The sequence below is a fragment of the Medicago sativa genome, chromosome 8, assembly GCF_051527215.1.
Source record: "Medicago sativa cultivar Bolivia chromosome 8, Bolivia_mono, whole genome shotgun sequence".
NCBI classification, from domain to species: domain Eukaryota; kingdom Viridiplantae; phylum Streptophyta; class Magnoliopsida; order Fabales; family Fabaceae; genus Medicago; species Medicago sativa.
In genome coordinates this window covers 7,773,626-7,781,868 of record NC_140756.1, presented here as the reverse complement: position 1 = coordinate 7,781,868, position 8,243 = coordinate 7,773,626, and the positions used below count along the sequence as shown (strand labels likewise).

At 30.8% G+C, this 8,243-nt stretch overlaps 1 pseudogene across 1 annotated transcript; it reads left to right on the top strand.

Annotated features, from left to right (window-relative positions):
• On the top strand, positions 1-3,678 carry LOC146896614 (putative disease resistance protein RGA1; annotated as a pseudogene). The gene is made up of 3 exons (XR_015024138.1): positions 1-103; positions 514-3,355; positions 3,541-3,678. The product of XR_015024138.1 is annotated as a putative disease resistance protein RGA1 (transcript).
• The last annotated feature ends 4,565 nt before the right edge of the window (positions 3,679-8,243 follow it).

Here is an 8,243-nt window from a genome sequence, read left to right as displayed (position 1 = left end):
ATTCATTTCCACTTTCAATCTCTCAAACTTTTTTCAATCTTCAAACTTTTTGAAGGATGGCTGAACAAATTCCATATGCTGTTGCTGCAAGCCTTGTTAACAGGTTACTTCATTTTCAACCTTTCTCTATTTTTTCCCCTTAAATTGTCACTCTTACCATTGATATCATACACTGTTGTTTATTATTTATTACTACTAGAGAGGAAGTATTAATTCTCATAAAAAAAAAAACGGAAGTATTTGTAGTCATAGTATCAAAGAGATGAAGATTCATGTCATATGCTTAAGAGATTGATTGAGAGAAAAACTCCTTAAAATATTTAAAAAAATAGTAAATTGTGTACATAAATATCATATTTATAGATCACAATTGCACCAACTAATTGAATAACTAACTCCTAATTAAACTCGCATCAACCAATTCATACTATCAGAAATAATATATATACTCTAACAGGAAGTATCAAAATGAAACATTTAGTCGGTATATATGCTGAAAATTTCTTTTGTCAGGTTGGCTTCTGTAGCTTTTCAGGAATTTGGACGGATTTATGGTGTTATGACTGAATTGGAAAGGCTAAAGCGAACGATTGAGTCTGTCAGAGCTGTGCTCCTTGATGCCGAGGAGAAACAACAACAAAGTCTTGGTGTGCAAAACTGGATAAGAAGACTCAAAGATGATGTGCTTCATCCTGCTGATGATTTGCTAGATGAATTTTTTATTGAAGATATGAGACACAAAATTATTGAATCTCATAAGAACAAAGTGAGACAGGTAGTTCATTCTTTATCTCCCAACAAAATTGTATTTCGCAGAAAAATGGCCTATAAGATTGAAAAAATACAGAAAGTATTTAATGATGTCGTGAGAGATATGTCTGCGCTGAATTTAAACTCAAATGTTGTGGTGGTTGAACAAGGTAACAATGTAAAAAGGGAAACTAGTTCTTTTGTGTTAGAATCAGATATCATCGGAAGAGAATATGATAAAATTGAGATTATAAGCTTGTTGAGGCAATCTCATGAAAATCAGCATGTCTCTGTGGTTGCTATTGTTGGGATTGGCGGTTTGGGAAAGACAGCTCTTGCTCAATTGGTATATAACGATGGTGAAGTAAAAAAGATTTTCGAAAAGTGCATGTGGGTATGTGTATCTCATAACTTTGAAGTCAAAACTATTGTGAAGAAAATGTTGGAATCATTGACTGAGAGCAAAATTGATGATACATTATCATTGGACAACTTGCAAAATATGCTTCGTGAAGAACTAACTGGTAAGAGATACTTGTTAGTCCTAGACGACATTTGGAACGAGAGTTTTGAAAAATGGACTCAATTGAGGAATTATTTAATGTGTGGTGCTAAAGGTAGTAAGGTTGTAGTGACAACTCGTTCTAAAGTTGTGGCACAAACAATGGCTGTAAGTGTCCCCTATACTTTGAATGGTTTGATTTTAAAAGAATCTTGGGATTTGATGAAGAAAATAATTTCAAATGGGGATGAGACCAAAGGAATGAATCAAACTCTTGAGTCAATTGGTAAGAAGATAGCAGAAAAGTGCAGTGGGGTTCCACTAGCAATCAGAACGCTAGGAGGCCTATTACAGGGTAAAAGGGAAGAAAAGGAATGGTTTGATGTTTTACAAGGTGACTTTTGGAAATTATGTGAAGACGAAGATAGCATCATGCCAGTGTTGCAACTGAGTTACCAAAACATGTCACCTCAATTGAGACAGTGTTTTGCTTATTGTTCTTTATATCCTAAAGACTGGGATATACAAAAGGATGAGCTGATTCAATTGTGGATGGCACAAGGTTATCTTGAATGTTCAGCTGAAAAACAGCTCATGGAAGATATCGGTAACCAGTTCGTAAATATTTTTTTGATGAAGTCATTTTTCCAAGATGTTGAAGTTGACGATTATGGTGATATATGTAGTTTCAAAATGCATGATTTAATACATGATCTTGCAATGCAAGTAGCCGGTAATGACTGTTGTTACTTGGATAGTGAGAAAAGAGTACTTGTAGGAAGCCCCATGCATGTAGTGTTGAAAAGGGATGCTATTGGTTTGTTAGAGTCAATGGATGCAAACAGGATACGAACTTTGATTTTGTTATCCGACCATCCGGATAGTTTGAATGAAAATGAATTATTTGTTATTTCAAAATTCAAATACCTACGTGTCTTGAAGTTGTCATATTGTTCATTAAGTAAGTTGTGTTATTCAATTGGAAAATTGAAGCATTTAAGATATGTTAACTTACGGTGGTGCAATGGAGTAACAAGTCTTTCGAAATCCATACGTAATATTGTTTGCCTACAAACAGTATTATTGGAGGGGTGTAAAGAAGTTGAATTTTCCACAAAAGATGTCTCTAATTTAATCAATTTAAGACAACTTGATATTGGAAATGTAAAAGCCTATAAAGAGAAGAATAAAATGTCCGAATTCGGAAAGTTGAGTGTGGGGGTGCGGAATCTCACAAATATTGTAGGAATATCTCTGTGATTGTCCAGGTTTGCAGTATCTACCACCGATGGAACGTCTCCCTTTCCTAAAGTCACTTGTTATAACCGGCCTTCGTGAATTGGAGTACATATATTATGAAGAACCTCTTGTTCTCAAAACATTCTTCCCGTCTTTGGAGATCCTCAGAATTTATGGATGTGCAAAGTTGAGGGGATGGTGGAAGATGAAGGATGATATCATTGGTGATGATAGCTCTTCACAAATACATAATCTCTTCTTTTCTCGTCTCTCTCAATTAGAAATGAATCAATGTTCAAGGCTAACTCACATGCCTACTTTTCCAAAACTTGACAAGGCATTGAGTTTAACATTTTCAAGAGTGGAGGCATTGGAAGCAACATTAAAAACTGTAGGTTCAACGTGTTTGATTGATTTCTCTCCTCTTTCAATGCTAAAATACTTGCAAATTGGAGGATATGATCTGAATATGAAAAAACTACCGGATGATTGGGTGCAAAATCTGACATCTCTCAAGCATCTTGGTTTTCGTAAGCTTTCAAATCAAAAATTTCAAGAAATTGAAATTTGGTTTAAGAACGACCACAACTATCTTCCTTTCTTGGAAAGTATTACATTTTTGGATTGTAATGATCTAGAGGTATTGCCAGATTGGATTTGCAACCTCTCGTCACTTCATCGTATCAAACTTGCAAACTGCAAATGTTTGGCTTCTCTGCCCAAAGGAATGCCTCGCCTTGCCAAATTGCAGACCCTACAGATCGTTGATTGTCCTGACTTAATTCATGAATGCGTCAAACAAAGAAGTGCAACATGGCGCAAAATTGCTCACATCCCAAACATAATCTTAAATAGATATTGAAGGTACCTCATATGACATTCTCTTAGAACCACTTGTTAATTGATTTGGTTTATGTTGTTTAATTTTCTGCATTTTCAAAAGTAAATGGGATTCCATTTTTTGTTAATTGATTTCTGTTTAACCTCGTAAATTGTCTTCATCGCTTTTAGTTTCTTACTGTTCTGTTTGTGTCATGGTAACTATGTAGCTGATGCCATCTACAAGAAGCCAGTTATGAGTATTGATGGAAATGTAGCTGCAATTGATCTTGTTTTACCAAAAGGTGTGGCCAAAAATGACTGCTGGTGATATGAATTGAGTGGATGGATTACTACATACCTGTGTGTGATGAAAGTGTTTTATTGGATCCCACATTTCAGTATTTCAGTTTCTTTTTTATTTTTTATATAAATTTTAGTTCTTTATGGTATCAATTTGTATCATAATACTGTTAAATAATGGTGCACATTTTCTTGGTAAAATATGGAATAAACTTTCTTCTGGCTCTGTGCTGTATGACAGAAGAATTGCAATTGGGTTTGTCTTGAGAGATCGATTAATTATTTTGGATCTTCGATGAATTGGATGTAATAAAAAATTGATTAGTAAAGTTTAGTAGTTCTGCATTTGAATAAGAATCTTCTATATATCTTTGTAAAGGAAATTTGACATGTAGCACATCTAAAAAGCTTCTCACACTATTAACAACTTGACATTCCTATTATCTTTGAAGAATTAAAGAAGTAATTAAATATCAAATTGAATTAGTTTCCTCCACTATTGAATAAACGGCAGAATGAAAGGAAAAACAAAAGTTGCTTGAAAGTTACTATAATACCTCAAAGAAAAATATGATGTATGCTACAATTAAATAATTAAATCTATATGTCCACATGAAAACGTATACACTAATCAAAATTGTCAAAATTAATGGAAAATAAGTCCTAACATTATGAGAACATTAAAAGGATTATGCTATCAAAATAAATTCCATTCATTTGATTGGAAACTCTAAAAATGAATGTTTTAATTTTTTCAATAAAATCTTGTCCCAGCTTATCTTATATATGCATGATTGCCCAACTCTACTACCATGATCATTTATGCTTTTATGCTTTGTTAAGGTGATGTGGTTCTCCTTTTCCTTTCCTTTCCTTTACTTTATTTTTTGTGTTTGGGTTTGCATTTTCGATCCATGAATTGGTTGATATGTTTCTCCAAAAGAAGTTCATATATGCCACACATATAGCATAAAAGATTATATATAGAGAGCGTATTATTTTCTTAGACTAATGCAGTTTTATTTTCAGGTTTTATCCATAACAATAGTGAGAGGTGTAATTCCTAAGATGTACTTTTATATCTATTAATTTATTTTAATAGTTTTCTTCCTTTTCAAAACTATTTGTTGATGGCCTTTTTGATAGTTGAGTCAAAGTATTTTTTTCTAAATGATTTATTATTGAAAATCCGTTAAAAATAGTTGACTTTTTTTTTCTTCGGAAGTGTGATATATTACGTAATTAGTTTGTTCATCGTCTTTACATGAAAGTTGTTCTCTCAAATTTAGTTTTGTATTTAGTTTCTTTTGAAATATTTTTATACATTGATTTGGATTGGTCATCTAATTACATTTTCATAGAACGTATTTTAGTTAGGTTTGTTTGTTATGTGACTCATGATGACATTTTTTAGGAATTATGATTAACATTTTTTCATAAGCTCAAACCAAACGGAGCCCCATTTCATAAATAACTTATTAACTTAGTTTGAGTTACGCAAATTCCCATTTTTATCTCAAACTTAGATAAATTGAAGTTTTGTTGAACCTCAAAAGCTATGTCTATTCATGTGCAAAAGTTGCATTGTACTTATACTATATACTACGAGGGTTATGGAGTTTGAGCAATTGTTTGTTAGAAGTAAATTATCAATTTGGCCTTTGAAATTGTCATATTCAGTCAATTCAATTCAAAAATAGTTGGTCAATTTCCCCCTAATTTTTCATCATAACGTTAATGATTCAATATTTGTTTTGATAAGAAAAAAATTGTGCATATTTTAATAATTAGTTGAGAATAAAGCCAAATTCATGATATGATAGATAAATAATTTTTATTTTTGGAGTAAACTAAATATTATAAAATAAATGTTTGATTATAGTTTTGGTCTCTTTATTTTCACTCACAAAATTTGTCCACTCTATTAAAATTCAACAATATTGGTCCCACATTAATTGGTCCCACATTAATATAATAGACTTGAGTTATTATAGTAGTAGTATTTTCCAACAATATTATATTTTTCTTAACAAAGTATAATAGACTTGAGCATTTATAGAATTAAAAGAAAAAAGAAAATGAAAAAATATATTAATTTGATTCTTTGCTATTATTTTTTAATGAAATGTTACTAAAAAAGATTCATTTAAGTTAGTGTCTTAGGTTGAACACGTATCTATGATATTTTTTAAGGAATGTATCTATGATCTTTAAAGCATATTAATATTGGAATGTATCGTTGGAATTTTGAAAGCTTGGATGTTTTATTAAGCTAGAACCGTGATGATGTGCAACTCTTAGAAAAAATTTCCACTATTATTCCATCTAATAATCACTAATATTAATGTAATTAAGCATAGGTTACACAAAAATATCACCCTTTATTATTTCATAATGTCTATATATGATTAAATAAAAAATAAATGACTTAATAACAGTTTTGGCCCCCTATGTTTCAAGAAATTGCGATTTTGACCCCCTAACAAAATAAAATACAAAACCGCCTCCCGTGCCAATTTTGACCAAGTCAATCCACATCGCTTTAATATAGTTAAATGAACTGTTTCTATATAGTTAAATCAATGACCTTATTGACCGTTGCAATATACCGATGCACATCTTTCATCTTTAATATATTTAATTATGTATTAGCAAAAATTAAAAAATTTGACATTTAGTTAATGAACTCAAGAACCTAACGGGTCGATTTATATATAGCTCATGTTCATCACATTTAGTTAATGAACTTAATTTTTAGCACATTTTGATTCATGAATCAAATTTAAAGAATTAACTATCGAGTTTTGAACTACGTTTGAGTTGATTGGGTTCATTGTCACCTCTGAAATTGATCAAAGAAAAATTAAAAATTTGTTACATTTGAAACATATAGTTACTCATTTACTCCCCCATCTCATGAAGTTTTCATTTGAATTGTGTGTTGTTCTTAAGAAATTGATTAGTTATATCGATGATGATGATAAAATGAAGTTCATTTACTAAAACATTTTTATTAATCGTAGTTAATGGAATAATTAGTTGTGTTGAAATAATAGATAGATAGATAGATAGATAGATAGATAGATAGATAGATAGATAGATAGATAAGATTGCATTAGGGTTGCATCACTATCCTCCATTTTATTATAATAATAGATAGATAGATAAATATATAGTTAAAGTCATGGTGCATGCAAAAAGTCCACACGTAATGATATGTGGATAGGAATTAATGTATGTCGTAGCACATTGCATTCAACCAAGTAAACAATATAAAACACATGATGATTTTGAGTTCATCAAGAACTATATAACGAACATATCTTCATTAGCAATATTGAAACAATTATTTGTGTAGTTCTTTAGAGATACATTGAAATTGAATTTTTCCTGAATTAATGGATAATAATATTAATATTTTTAAGTTTTTCAAGAACCAGACAATATATCTAATTAATTTTTTTTGTGCAATCCATCAGATATGCATGATCGTTGAATTCTAACAAAATTCGTAGAGAATAAAAATTTGAGTTTTTTAAGTTCATCGGAAACTATACGTTATATCCAAACAATAAAATCAATTCATCATGCAACATTCAAGAATGCATTATTATTGAATTATTCTGGAATTCATAAAGAAAAAATTGAGTTTTTTTTTTTAAGTTCTTCGTAAACTATATAATAAATCTTTATAATATGAGAATGGGTAACTCACCCGATTGAGCTAATGAGTTAAAGATTCAGGGTTCAAATCCTAAAAATATTGGTTCGAATCCTAAAAATAGTGAAAATACTAACATAAGAATTAACACACTAACATTTGACATTAAAAAACAATCTTTATAATATAAGGTCAATCCATTATGCAATCCTTCAAGGAAGTATTAATGTGTTCCTCTTAAAAAAAGATGCATGAATGTTGATTTCTTCCAGAATTCACATGGAATAAATAAACATGAATGAAATACAATTTGTACAACAGCGATAATATGCATCTATAAGACTCGATTGAAATTGGTTGATCTGGTGGCGTTGGCTTGAGATCTTGGATGGAGTATGCTCCCTCTCAACGTCTCGGGTTCAATTCTTTTCGATGTCAATTTGGAAGAAGTAGTTTACCTTCAAAAGGAAAAAAAAACAACCTCTATTCCAATTGATGAAATTTTAACGGTATAACCAATCAATAAAAAAGAAAATAGGGATGAAAGAGAGAAGTCGCAAATAGGGATCAAAAAGAGAGAAGTCGCAATATTCTGATATTCTCTGTATATATTATTTTGTAACAAGTGAGTCATATTTTTAGAGAAATACAAGATATGACATAGTAGTATAACCTAATAACTAATAGGCATATGTATAATAGTGATAGTGATAACAAATCCAAATTGATTCACCATTCGTTACTTTTCTTTTTGGACAACTTAAGGGGAAGTAGACATTGCTGGATTGCGTGCGGTCGTGCCCGCAAATAGTATTTTCTTTTTTTGACAAGTGGTATTAGTCAACTATCATAAACACCAAGGGAAAAAAATGTCAACTATCATAAACTTATTATTTTTTCAAAGACGCAATTACATTTTTGTCCATCCATTGGTCAATATATGTACTGATGATGCTCTTCCTAGAGTTC